This window comes from Ochotona curzoniae, unplaced genomic scaffold, assembly GCF_017591425.1.
Source record: "Ochotona curzoniae isolate NIBS_2020 unplaced genomic scaffold, NIBS_Ocur_1.0 scaffold_4506, whole genome shotgun sequence".
Classification (NCBI taxonomy): Eukaryota; Metazoa; Chordata; class Mammalia; order Lagomorpha; family Ochotonidae; genus Ochotona; species Ochotona curzoniae.
This window is the reverse complement of record NW_024467119.1, coordinates 40,482,743-40,497,153: the sequence shown is the minus strand read 5'-3', so window position 1 is coordinate 40,497,153 and position 14,411 is coordinate 40,482,743. Positions and strand designations below refer to the sequence as shown.

Sequence of the window (14,411 nt, the reverse complement as noted above, 5' to 3'; positions counted from 1 at the left end):
TGAGGCAATCTACGTCTTGATTATAGGTCTACTTGTGTTTTTCAGTTGCCTCATGAATCAGTTTTGGTAAATTGTATGTTTCCAGAAATCTATCCACTTCTTCAGAGTCTTCCAACTTGTTGGCATATATTTACTTGTAATAGTTCCTAACTATTCTACATATGTCCCAGACATCTGTTGTTACATTTTCATTTTCACCTTGGAGTCCTTTGATTCCTATCTCCTCCATTCTTCTTCTTGTTCTTTTTATTGGTTAGCTATTGGGGAATCTATTCCATAACTTTTCTCAATAAACTAGCTGTTTGATTCATTGATCTTGTGTTTCATTCTTTTGGTCTCTATTTGGTTTATTTCCTTCCTTATTTTGATTTTTTCCACCTAATTTTGATATATTTTAATGCTTTTTCCTAGATCCTTCAGACATCTGGTTAGCCCATTTACCTGGTGCTTTTCTGGATTCTTGACATAGGCAGTAATTGCAGTAAGCTTTCCTCTTAGCACAGTTGTGAGTGTGTCACACAAGTAAGGATGTGTTGATGCTTTCATTCATTTTGAGCAATTTTTAAAATTCTTCTTTGGTTTCTTCTATAACCTATTATTCATTTAGAGCATATTGATCAGGTTCCAAGTATTTGCATATCTTATGGGACATTTTGACTTTGTGGTCTCCAGTTTCACTCCATGATGCTCTGAAAAGAAGATACATGGTATTATTTTGATCATTCACATCAGGCTCCACAGCCAGGGCTCCTGGACCAACACTCTGTTCCCATGTGATTTTCTGTTGTGTCAACACTGTTTTCTGCATAGCCTTTCTCCGACTCATGGCTCCAGCAGTACCTACGATTAGGAAGCCACCAGCTGTGACTTTAAATGAGATCACAATGGCTCCTATTGCCTGGATTTCTTTTCTTTTCTAGCCTCTTACTGAGACTTGCTGGTAGTTATGTCTGGAGGCAACCTGGACCTATTTTGGATGGAACCTGTGGGATCCCAAGTTGGTACTACTTCTTGGTGGGACCAGTACAACACATTGAGCCAGAAGTGAGCTCTGCCCTGGCTTAGCACATGTGCAGCCTGCCATTGTCCCCGACCAGAAGCTCTGCTGTAGTAGTCAAAATGGCACCCGAGGTGGCACTGGTAGGGGTATGGATTGTGAATTCTACCCTGTTCCTGTACCCAATGGAAAGAGTTCTATCACCTTGCCTCTGCTCATGATCAGATTAAAACAGTCAGTGGGACCTGTGATGCTATGGCTGCATTCACCTTCTGCATTCCGAGTGACCTCTTCCTGCCTGACCACCAGTGCAGCTCCATTTACCATTGGGGTATCTGTTCACTGCAGCACTACTCCACTGCCTTTGCTGCTTTCCTGTGTCCATTGGTCTCCAGACCCTCTCCTGTTTCCCAGAATTATGTCCTTTCTGCTTCTCCTTAGCTATTCATGTACCATCTGTTTTAATGTGTCCTCACCCAGTTCCACCATTTTACTCTCTCCATTTGCTTTTTTAAGTGTCTATCTTGGAGTCTCCATTTACCCTGTTTTTCACTGCCAACATATGGCTGGGGTAGTTTATTGATTTGTCCTCTTGTCTTTTCATGGTTAGGGATCTGAGTCTGGCAGTTCAATTGAGGTGAACCCAGACCAGGTTCTTGTATGTACTTGTAATTTCAGGGCCTGGTACAGTCCATCACCTCAATTAGTTGGTGGTTGCAATTGCTGGGTCAGTTCTGTTTCCAGCCCCATCTTCCACTCGACGGATATTGCAGTTCAGCCTGATTCTGCCCAGCACATACTTGGCCCTCACATAAACCAGTGGGAGCTACAGCCGAGTTGGAGCGACCCATAATGTGAACTGGATTTTTTAAAAACAAAACCAAAACCCATCTATTGCCTACAGGAGACATCTCACCAACAAAGATTAGTGGAAACCATTTAAAGTAGGTATTATTTACTATGTATCAGAAGTGTATTGGTTTCAAGTGCTGGAAATCAGACTCAAACCGTATATGCGAAAGGAATAATTTAGTGGAAAGATACTAAGACATCTAATGGAACAGTGAAGCTGGTAGAAAAGCAACAGCCTAGCCTAGGAGCTATGTAAGTGATTGGGACTGCATCTCTTTCTCTTGCCTGCATCTCAGCTTCACTTTTTGCTTTCATTATGGGCCATTTCCTTGATTAAATGGCAAACATGGCCGCTAATATCTAACTAAGATCACTACTGAGAGTGAGATCAACTATTGAGATCCATTTCTTTTTTTTTTTATCATTTTTAAAAAATTTATTTTAAAAAATATTTTGACAATCTTTACATAGTTAATTAGGGTAAAGTTCAAGGGTACAGGAAAGTGGGTAAGACTATTATTTTTTCCATATTGTTTCCTTCATGTTTAAAGGGGAGTATTAAGGGAGAAGGCCCAGCCAATTTCCACCCTCCCCAGGTCCCGGATATAGGGTATGCTCTGAGGTTCTTGCTCAAGTGGATTTGATATTTCAACAGTTATCAATCGCTGCCAATCTTGCCACTCCCAGCACTATGAGGTCCTTGAAGAATCCACTGATTGACATAGTCCATCATAGAGTCTCTGTTTGCCACGTATTTCGTTGCCAAGATATAGGTGAGATGGTTGGTTGACCTGTTCTGTCTTCTCTCTTTTGTTGGTTAGGGTTCTGAGTCCAGCATTTTGATTGGGGAGATCTCCAAAGAAACTTTGTCTGAGGTGTTCTCAAACCAGATTCTTGTATGTGCTAGCAAGTACAGGGCCCGGCACAGTCCATTGCCCCGATCAGCTGGTGGTTGCAATTGTTAGGTTGGCTCTGTTTTCACTTCCGACTTCCATTGGAACCAATGGGTGTTGCAGTCCAGCCTGGTTCTGCCCAGCACATACTTGTCCTTCGCATAAACCAGTGGGAGCTGCAGCCTAGTTGGAGCAACCCGCACTAACCCCCACCGAGATCCATTTCTTATAACTTCAAATACTACAAGGAAGTTAACCTTTCCATCTTGCTTTTTAATTCTTAAATTTTATTATTTGATGATACTGTTTCATAGGCTCTGGAATTTCCCTTACTCCCTCCTGAAATCACCTCCCCTCCTCTGATTTCTCCCGTATTTAAAATTCCTGGGGTCTTCCTGATCCAGCTTGAATTAGGTCATCAATTCTATATTGATTTAAGTGTTTACAGAACTTGATCCACTCTATAGATGTAAGTTAGTGTATGGGAGTGGTTATCAAAAAGGGAGTGCTGAGGTGAAAGTAACATTGGTGTTTACAAGTTCTTATTGAAAGGTAAAGAAAATGGAGCCTTAGATGTTGAACAACCTCTCTACTACTCAGCTAGTAAATGGAAGATCCACAAGCTACAAAATTAAACACAGTTTAAATGTGCACAATTAAAATAAAAATGCAGAAGATTTAGCATGGGAGACAAGGTGACTACATTCCACTAAGGCGTTTCTGGGTTTGACTTCCTGATTCTGTTGACTCCAGGCTCCTATCAGTGCAAATTCTTGGACATTATGGGGATGGCCAGAGAAACCGAGTTTCTGCCATGTACCTGGAAAATCTGGTTTGAGTTCTGGGCTCCTGGTTTCAGACCTGTTCTAGCTGTGGCTATTGTGGATCTTTAGGGAGCCAGCCAGGACATAAAAACTCTATGCTTCATTGTCACTCTGCTTCTCAAATACATTTCTATCAATTAAAAAAAATAGAAATAAAAAGGAGAGCCAACTAAAGAAGAAAGAAAAGTTGGAAAGTAGTAACTAAATGTACATAGGTGAGTCAATGACTAGAGTTTCCTTCTGGAAAGAAAATGTGACTTTTCACCTGATTAAAGAAAAACCCGAGTGTGGTTTAAAAAGCAATTTTGTTTCAGCAGTAATTTAAAAGGGAATTATTTCATGTAGTGTAATCAGTGATGCATTCAGCCATGATTGTACAAAGAATATGGAAATGTTCAAACAGATTATTTCTTATACCTAGCAGTTATTAAATACTTGTAATTTTAGATGAATTGTTTCAGTTGATGTTCACAGTAACCTAGGTCAACTGTGGCTGACTGAGGCTAAATAACAAAGACAAAGACATCCAGACCCTACACAACAAAGCTTAGATTACTCATGCGTGTGTCTGAAGCTGAAGCCTGTATTTCCATGTACTCGCCTGTACACCCTTGCTTATACCAGACTACTAGATAAAAGATGACACCACTAACACTTATTTAACAAGTATTTATATTTGTAGGAAGAGATAGGTAATTTGGTCCAGGGATATTGCTTTTTGAGGAGACAGTTCAGTTCAGGGTACAAGGGAAAGAACCTGGAGAGTGAGAAGTAAAAATCTGTTCCTACACTATGTATTTAATCATAGTTGACTAGTGTAAGATATGGGCATATTCCAGATCATGGTGAAATCCAGATCATGATTGAACCCTGGCAATGATTCAAGATGTGCCAGTCAGTCATGCTGCCAACTTAAACACTGATTAGTAGTTCTTCAGAGGCCCGGTGGCAGAGGTGATAATCTGCCATTACGTTTGGAGGCAACTTGAGTTCCTGCCTGTAGGGAATGTCTTTCTGCCTCTCTGAGTTAGAGGCAAGGACACAGGTGTGTGGAGAAGGAGCTTTGAACCTGGTTCAAACTAGAACAAGTTCTTGATTGAGGTACCCAAGTTTTGTGAGCCATCATCATTACCTTTCAGCATCCACATTAACTAGAAATTGGATTTGGGAGTAGGAACTGAGCATTGAGCTGAGGTAATCTGATGTGGGAGATGAGGAGTTTGATCCCCAGGATAAATGCCTGCTTTGCCTTGATGAGTCTTGATTTTGCTGAAGTATAGAAACAAGATAAATGACATAGAATAATTTAATGTACTACCTAGGGATCCAAACAATTTGATCAGAATTGAATCTGATCAGACACAGAATACTCAGGTGTCTAAGAATGTTACAATACAGCCATTTTTGGCATTTTATTTCTATTCTGTTATATAAAAACTATAGATATACACATTTTATTTCATGGTTTATGGGAGCATGCTTATTGCAGGAGTAAGGTAGAGGATATTTTATTTACCAGTTAGCAAGCTTGATACTATTAATTTAAATATACTTAGAGATATCACATGAGGCTTCCTTAGTGTGTTTTCTCCAGACTCAGTAAATGTGAAGCACGGTAGTTCACTGTGATGTGTGTACCTGTGTGTGTGTGTGTGTGTGTGTGTGCGCGCGCGCACATGCACGGTGCATATAGGCATGTGGGTTGTTATGTCGGAAAGGTGAGTGTAATAGAAAAATGTAAGAGAAAGCAGAAAAGTGGAGAAGAGCACAAGGTTCTATTGCTCCAGCTCCGCAATTATCACCACTAGGTAATGCGTCACATCTCACTGCGTAACTTTTTTTGCTTGTTTCTTTTTCCTATAAAGGAGCATTTCAGTGCCTGCGCAGGCAAGTGCAGCTTCCACCCCTCCCTGGTCCTGCAGCCTTTTACACTACAGCTTTGGACCGACTGTAGTTTCCCAAGGCTGGTTCCTTAGGATGCAGGCTGTCTGCAGAGTGTGTGGCTCTTCAAGGCCACAGAGGGACCACCTGACAGCAGTCATAGCCAGACTCTGGAAATCTCCCGTGTTTTTACTTAAGAATTGAAAATAGAGTCTAAATAGCATAAAGTGACATGATCTACCTATTTTTCTAATAAAAGAAAATAAATATCAGCTATTTTAGAGGAGTCTACTGTGAAATTTAGGTTTAAAATAAATATGAAATGAAGTGGCATTGATTTACAAGATATGGTTATATGAAAATTTTGTCAATAACTAATAGAGTAACTCTGAAAATGTTAAGAGGACATATTTGAAATGCTTGAATTTCCATGAGTCTCATAGATCATAAATGCAACAGTGTTGATCAAGTATCTAATACGCACTTTATAAAGGAATATATCATTGAGTCAGAATAGACAATCTCTCCTCTTCTTAAAGATAACTGAAATAGTATCTATTTTGTGTAGAAAGTAGAAAACATTTTTTTAAAAAGTGTAATACACTAAATACTGATTGGAAGCTATATAAGTAAGGGGCTTAATTACTGATCATGAGTGTGCATGTGTGTGTGTGTGTGTGTGTGTGTGTGTGTGTGTGTGTGTGTGTGTGTGTGTGTTTCCCTATTCTTGTCTGGGTATAACAAGGTGGAGTATATTCTTGGCTGCCAGTGTTGAGAAGTTGGGAGGAGAAGGCTGTCTGCAGCACCATACTTCAGCCTTCAGTTTGCTTAGTGTCTGTAAATTAAGTCTTCCTGGTTCAGTTTCTCCCCAGGCGGAACCTCTAGTTGTGATTGATAGTGGCTGCTTCACTGTTCCAGCGTGGGAGGAAGGTTCTGAAGCTCCAGTTGCTTCTGAACACGACATCACAAAAAGTTCCCTTAGGCTTGATCCTGCTTGCTGCCTTCCAGGTGCTGGACTTTACTGAAACTCTGGGCTTCCATTACTTTGCGCCTTGTTAATAATTTTTTCTATTTGAAGTCAGTCAGCATTCATCCTCTTTATTTCATCTTCAAAATAAATAGATCTGTGTGTTTGTTGTCTTATATGATTTCTGCTCTTTGACATCATGTATTTTTTATCCCTTTCTTTTTAGAAGTTGCTGCAGGAACTAGAGATAAATAAACATCCTGTCTGCCATATTTCACCAAAAACCTATTTTTTCTATTTTACATCCCATACTTTTGAATGTTGTAAGATTTAAAAACTGAAATCAGGACTGGGCATTTGGTACAACAGTTAAGATGCTTCTTGGGAAATCTACATTTCATATCGCAGTTTTTGAGTTCAAGTCCAGAGTCTACTTTTCTAAAATATTTGTTCTATTTATTTGAAAAGCAGTGCTACATAGAGAGAGTGAGAAAAGAGAGACAGAAATAAAGAGCTGGAGATATCTTCCATCTACTGATTTACTTCTGAAATGGTTTCAGTGACAGGCCTGGACCAAACTAGGGTCAGGAGACTGAAACTCCATCTGGGTCTGCCACATACACAGCAGAGACCCAAACATTCAGACCATCTTCTTCTGTTTTCTTAGTCAAATTAGCAAGGAGCTGGGTCAGAAGTGGAGCAGGTAGAATACAAACTGGCACCCGTGTGATTACAAGTAGTAACTTAACCTGCTGTCCTGGGACACCAGCCGTCTGGCTCCACTTCTCTCCCAGCTTCTTGCTAAGACACACTCCGGAAAGTAGCACATGATAACTCAAGTTCCGGAGTCCCACCATCCCCGTCGGAGACCTTGATCGTGTTCTTTGCTCCTTGATCCAGCTGAAATAAGGAATTTGGGAAGAGTTTAGGCAGTGAATCAAAGAACTTTTCTCTCCTTCTCTCTCTTTTGACTTTTAGATAAATACAAAAAATATAAAAATATTCAAGCACCATAAATCAGTTAATTTCCCATGTGTATTTATATTAGCAATTAGTTAAACTTGAAAAGCACATAAGTAATGCAATTACAGAAGTGATTGGTCTTAATTGACTGAGGCTTACCAAGAGGCTGATTTTATTTGAGGTAGATAACCATGACCTCATAATCAGAGGAAGGATCCTGGGTCAGCCTTGAAAAAATTTGTCCTGTCACTGGTTCCCCAGTGCTTTCTTGCACTGTCTAAGTCACTTTTTTCCCCTTGTTCTGTTCTGTGTGGTGCTAAAGTAATAAAAATTGATGACTAAGACCACCAAAAATTTGACCCACACCCCCATGCCCTTGGTAATTATACCCCCTTTCCTCTCAATCTAACGCATTTTCATATTTTCTTTTTTTAATTTTAGGTTTTCACATTTTTTACATACTAAAATTGAATTAAGGCTTACAGTTAGTGTTATCTTTTTGTTTTATATGTAGTAATAACATACAGATTAAATATAGAGGTGAAAAATGTAGTGGTGCAAAATACTAAGATAGTAGTTTGAAAGTAATATAGAGTAATAGGGAATGAAGTCACATTACCTGAGTTCATTGGTCATGCAATTTAAATTAAATTAGAGTCCAAATGGAGATCCTTGAAATAGCAGAACAAAATGTCATGAAAGGAAAGCTCCTGGCATAGTATTATATCACAAGTTAAGCTGTGGCCTGAGCCATTGGCATACTGCAGAAAGTGCCAATTCTGATTGAGCTCCCTGTTGAAGTGGTAGGGAAGGCAGCAGAAGATGGCCCAAGGACTGGGAGAGACCTCTGTACTCACATGGGTAAGTTGGAAGAAGATTCTAGCTTCAACCTGGCCCAGTCTGTCACTGTGGCCATGTGGGAAATGAGCTAAAGGTAGATTTCTCTGCTCTCCTGACCCATTGTGGAATAACAGGGTATTAAAAGCATATCAGGATTTTCAGTTCTTTAATGTAGATCATAAGCAGTCTGTCTCTCATTGATTATTGGTTCATTGGTTACATCATAATATGTTATTGCATGTGATACAGGCTGTTTGAGGATGTAATAATATTGCAATTTACAGGTACTATTTTATTAAAATCTGTACTATTTAATCTTTCTGAAGGACAATTTCTTACAGGTTTTGATATCCATATGAAAAGGTAACCTTTTGGTTAATTATGTGATAAGTACCTAAGTGGTTAATATTTTTGTGCAAATTGTGATTTGAACTCAATCAGTTGTAGTTTAAGCTTCATGCTAACATAACTAAAAAGTTATAAAATTTAGATTCCTGAGTATATTTTGCAAACCTCTGAATCTTCCCCTTCCCTCTGAATGTGTGGAACATAATTGACAAAGCATTAAACTGCCAAGGGCAATGCTAAATGAAATTAGTGATAACAGACATTTTGCTTTGTTTATGACTTTGATAAAAATGAATCCAACTTGGACCCAGCATGGTGGCCTAGTGGTTAAATCCTCACCTTGCATGCACTGGCATCCCATACGGGTGGCAGTTTCTTTCCTGGCTTCTCCATTTCTCATCCAGCTCCTTGCTTGTAACCTGGAAAAGCAGCAGAAAATGGCCCAAAGCCTTGGAAACTTGCACCCATGTGGGCCACCCAGAAGATTCTCCTGGTTCCTGGCTTAGGATCCGCTCAGTTCCTCCCTTGCTGTCATTTGGGGGAGTGAGCCAGTAGACAGAAGATCTCTCTCTTTGTCTCTCCTTCTCTCTGTGTTTCTGGTTTTCCAATGGAAATAAATGTTAAAACAAAAAGAAAATGAATCTAACTTCAGAAGGTTGTTTCCTTAAAAAAAACAATCTTCTCAGTGTTGAATGTTACTAAATTTTTTTGTCTATATATATAGGTAGTATACTAAGTTATTTTTTTCCGCATTTTGAATTAGCTTTAAAATGGCAAAAGGCTATGTAAAGAGATCAGTGTATTTTTTCATAAAATTGTTATTTCTGAGTTAAACTATTATTCATTAGGTGCTAATTGATTAGTAATGTGAAAGTTAAAGCTGATTGACTTTGTCAAAAGAACTTGAGTCAGATAATATAAGTTTGTATTCTTTCACTGATGAAAAAGTACTACTAAAGGTTGCTTTCTTCAGCTACAGATAGGCAGCAGAATTGGATATATGGCTTAGTTGATTAAGACATTGACTGGGAAACTCACATTCTTTATCAGAGTGCCTTTTTTGAAAAGATTTGTTTTTATTGGAAACAGAGTGAAGGAGAGACAGAGAAAGATCATCCATCCACCGGTTTACTCCTGAAGTGGCTGCAATAGCTGGAGTTGAGCTGATCTGAATCCAGGAACCAGGAACCTCCTCTGGGTCTCCCACATGGGTTCAGGGTACCAAGGCTTTGGGCCATCCTCTATTGCTTTCCCAGACCATAGGCAGGGAGCTGTATGGGAAACGGAGCAGCCAGGACATGAACCCAAGTCAATATGGGATTCTGGCACTTGCAAGACAAGGGTTTAGCCACTGAACCATCATGCTAGACCCAGTGTGCCTGGGTTTGAGTCACAACTCTGCCTCTACTGGCAGCTTCCTGCTAATGTGCTGTGGGAGGCAGTGTGTGATAACTCAAGTGACCCAGTTCCTGCAGCGGGAGAACTCCTGCGGGAGTTCCAGGCCCCTGGCTTTGAGTTGAGATGGCTTCAGTCATCATGGGTATTTGGGAATTATAATAGCAATAAGGACATAAAACTGAAGTTAGCAGTAATATCAAACATGCAGAATTATTATGACATTAAATGAAATGATTTAAAGATCTTGAGTAAGAGTAGATTTACTCTCCAAATTGCCACGGTGGTCAGGGGTTGGCCAGGCTGAAGCTTGGATCCAGGAACTCCAGGGTGGCAGCAGCTCAGCACTTGGCATATTGGTGGGACGCCAAACTCAAGAACTCTTACAAGGGATGCGGACATTGCAAGCAGTAGCTTAACTTGCTGTGCTTCAGTGTCAGCGCTGGGCTGTGTGGCCCACATAGGGTAGGAGATGATGCCAGTGAAGTGGTCAGGGATGCTTCCTTGACAAAGGGTTGCTCACACCTTGGTCTTGAAGGATGTTCAGGGAGGATACAGGGTAGCTCATGTGAAGAAAGTGCTTTCAGTAATTATTTTAAAGACTTTGTTCTTTTCTAATTTTGAAAGCTTTAGGAATATGTCCCTTTAGAGCATTGGTTCTTAATTATTCCTCTTAAGAATCTTTTTCATTAAGTCCATAAGCCTTTGGAAACAGAATATGTAGAACTACCAAACTTGTTTTCCCTTTCAGGAATTGATGAATCTATGCATCTCCTCCAAGATCAGCCAGTTGTTACCTTTTAATTTAGAGGGATTCTTAAAAAAAGTAACTTTCTTGTGAGCATGAATCAAAGATACTGTGGCAGGTGCTTTATAACTATTATTATATTTAACTGTTGCAACTGTCTTGTAAAATAGGTATTACATCCAACTATAGATGAGTCAATTAAAACCAAGTTAAATTAACTCACTGCAGTTTACACAGATAATAAATGGTGAAACTATACCTGAGACCCTCTTTTAGGGTTTTGTATTCAGACCCATGTTGATTCTATACACAGAATACCAACTTCCTAATGGTCTAGTCAGTTTTGATTTCTGTCAGTTAATGTGCAAAGGGACATATTGAATACAAATGTAGAAGACTTGTTATTTAAAGATAAATTTACATGTAGGTATTTTACACTATTGAGAATGTTTTCCATCTTTAACTCCACTTTAATCTGTTTCCCCTATTTTATATACTATATTTACTTTTATAATACATGTTTTCCTATGACTCTTTCCTGTAAGTTCTTGTGTTTTCTGTATTGTGTTGTGTATGAAATGACAGTTTTATAACCTTGCTTTTGAATCTTCACTTATATTTTGGCCTTGATTTATCAGCAATAAAGTATAGGAAAATATTGATTAAAAAAAATCCTCACCTGCGCCTTGTGCTTGCAGTTGCAACCTACTTTATTGGTGTATGTTTTAGAAAAGCATAAATGTTTTCTTTTATCTAAACATGTTTTATACTAAATTGCTTTCACTAATCAAGCAAGACTTATCCCTGCTTAGAAGAATTAGTGAGGTTTTACTCAATTAGGCTTAACGTCAAGTTAATTTTCTCCCATTAGTATAATGAAAAATTTATATGTTGCTCTGTCATGTGTGCTGACTGATAAAGAAATCACGAATTAACAGCAATACATTTTTCCTTCGAAAAAATTAAGGCATTGGAAACAGTTGTATAATTCTGCTGTATAGAAAGCCAAGTTGCAAACCAATATAATCATTGCAATATTTATTTATTTTTAATTTGTCAAAACTTTTGGTTAATATGTGGCACTCACACATTGGGATCCAGCAGTCTTTTGCTACATATATATAATGTAAATGGATGGGATCATGTAGTTAACCTTTCCAAGACCTTATCACTGTTGAGAGTCTATCATCACCTCTCTTCTTAGTGCTTCATTCCCTGTAAACATATTATTGTGAGCTATGTAGTGGACCCATTGTGCTATGGAGCACAAGAAATCATTGTTCCTCTCTAAGTTTTGATGATCATCATGCAATCTTCTATCCTTCCTCTGTTTGTCATTTCACGCCTTTAGTAATCTCTGTTGTAAGGTCAGATCAACTTTTAACAAAAGCAATGTCTTATATATACATTGTATTGATAGTGGGTCTTCTTTTTCTGAAAAGTTACTTATTTGAAAGGCAGTGCGACAGAGAAAGAAGGAGACAGGTAGATGAAGAAATGCAGAGAGGGAGATAAAGAAAGGGAGAGAGGGCGGAAGGGAAACAGACACACAGAGAGCAATTGATCGATCTTTATTAGTTGGTTCATCATCAGGTGTATGCAATAGCTGTGGCTGGGCCAGGTTGAAGCCAGGATACAAAAACTCTAGCCTGCCTGCTAACAGCTGTAGCAGGGGCTCACAGAATAGGGTCATCTGCTATTTTTGCAGATGTATTAGCAGGAAGCTGGATTGGAAGCAGAGTAGACAGGACTTGAACCAGCAGTCTGTATGGAGTACACGAAATACCACTGGTGGCTTTCTTGCAGTGCCACAGCACTAGCTTCTGTTGGTGGGTGTTTAGCATCAGATCTTTCAAGGCTTCTTAAAATTTTTGTAAGGTTGTGATAGAACTGTCTATTTCATAATTAGTGGGTTATTGAAATAGACCTGTTTCTTGTTTTTAGCTTCTTGCATTTGCTACCTTGAAAGTACTTATATTGTGCTCTGTTTTTTACATGCTGCAGTTTGGCAATACTGAACCAAGACCTGGTGAGTAACTCAGCATATTACATGATGGGAAATTTGCCCAAATGTGAGTCACTTTGTTTTTGTAATAAATTAAAACCATGTACTTAGAAGAACTGCTTGTAAAGTAGAAATTATTTTATATTCTGTTATTCCATGTTATATTTATCCAAGTTGTTCCTCAGTGTCTAGACAGCATTGATTCTAGGACCCATCCCTTATTGGAACCAAAACTCATGGACACTCATTCCTCTATGTAAAATGTAAAAATGTTTGAATATAACCTATGTGCATACTCCCTTGAACTTACAAAAAAAACTTATCTAGATTGTTTTACCTAATATAATGTAAATGCTATGTAGATACTTGCTATACTATATTGCTTAGAAAATAATGACAAGAAAAAAATTTGTACTGAGTTAATACAGTCACAATGTTTCTGAAGTAGTTTTGGTTTGTGCTTGATCAACTCCCAAAGTGGACTGCACAGATCTGGGTACTATCTATACACTCACTATAAACAAGGATCCTAATGCAGAAAGATTACAAAGATTAATCATTGTGGAAATTAAGTGTGGTCTTTCCAGAAAGATTTTTGAGTCTGATGTTATTCCACTACATAGTAGAATACTGGCAGATTGTCATACGCACTCATCTATCATCCATTTATTTCTATGATCATACCCATTTAGTTTTAGGTTTGAGGTAAATGTCCAGATTGAGAATCTCTGGTTTATAACCAAAAATATTTCCCTGATAACCTTAATGAATAAAAAAGAGTTGAAGTTGTTTGAAGACCAGTTTAAGTGTTCACTCTTACCTAGTGAGGTCTAGGAAAAGTAAAATTGGGAACCTGATCAGTAAGATACAGCCTGAGCAATTATAGGCCAGCTGAGTTTTTCCTGTCTGTTCAAAACTTACTATATTATTAGCCTCTGTCTGAGCTAATTTTGAGGCTCCTGAGTGACCCTGATGGTCAGTGCAAGAGATGATGGGTAGCCAAAGCTGGAACTAAGTAAGGACCAGAGAAACCTCCTCTCTTGAGTCCAGAAGGAAATGTACAATTCTTCCATCTCTGAGAACCACCTGGGGCTCCTGGCTATTGTTCCAATGATAACAAACCCTGTGAGGAGGGTACTGGGCTGCTTCAATCCTGTGGGGGAAACCTAATAGGAAATCACTGACCTCAGAGTTCTCTACCTATGAGAGTACTCAAATTCCCTCTGATCTTCTTTGTAGTCGGGGTATGGTCCTTTGTGCCCATACCATATTATACAGATTTTTAATGAGAAATTCTATTCTCTTTCCCACTAATGTCACCCTCATCTGTACAGAGTGATATAAATTGCCCGTTTGGAGAAGTATTTCGTCAGTGTATACTTTAAACTGCATGACAAAATACTAGCAGGCTTCTATTAAGTTTTTCTTTTGTTTTTTTCTTTTTTTCCCCCACTTTTTAAATTATGTTTTTGACAATCTTTACATAGTTAATTAGGGCACAAAGGTTCAGGGGCTACAGGAAAGTGGGTAAGACTATCATTTCCACACACATTTTTTTTTTCTATATCTGGTAAAGGAGGAGGTAAAGGGAGAAGCCCCACCCAGTCTCCCACCCATCCCAGGTCCCTGATGTGGGGCATGTTCCAAGGGTCTTGCTCAAGTGGTTTTGATAGTTCAACAGTTATAAATTGCTGTCAG

At 38.8% G+C, this 14,411-nt stretch overlaps 1 protein-coding gene across 1 annotated transcript in view; it reads left to right on the top strand.

Annotated features, from left to right (window-relative positions):
- The window catches only part of SLC39A8 (solute carrier family 39 member 8), a 66,457-nt gene that overhangs the window by 37,074 nt on the left and 14,972 nt on the right, over positions 1 to 14,411 (top strand). The gene's annotated exons all lie outside the window — the stretch shown is intronic.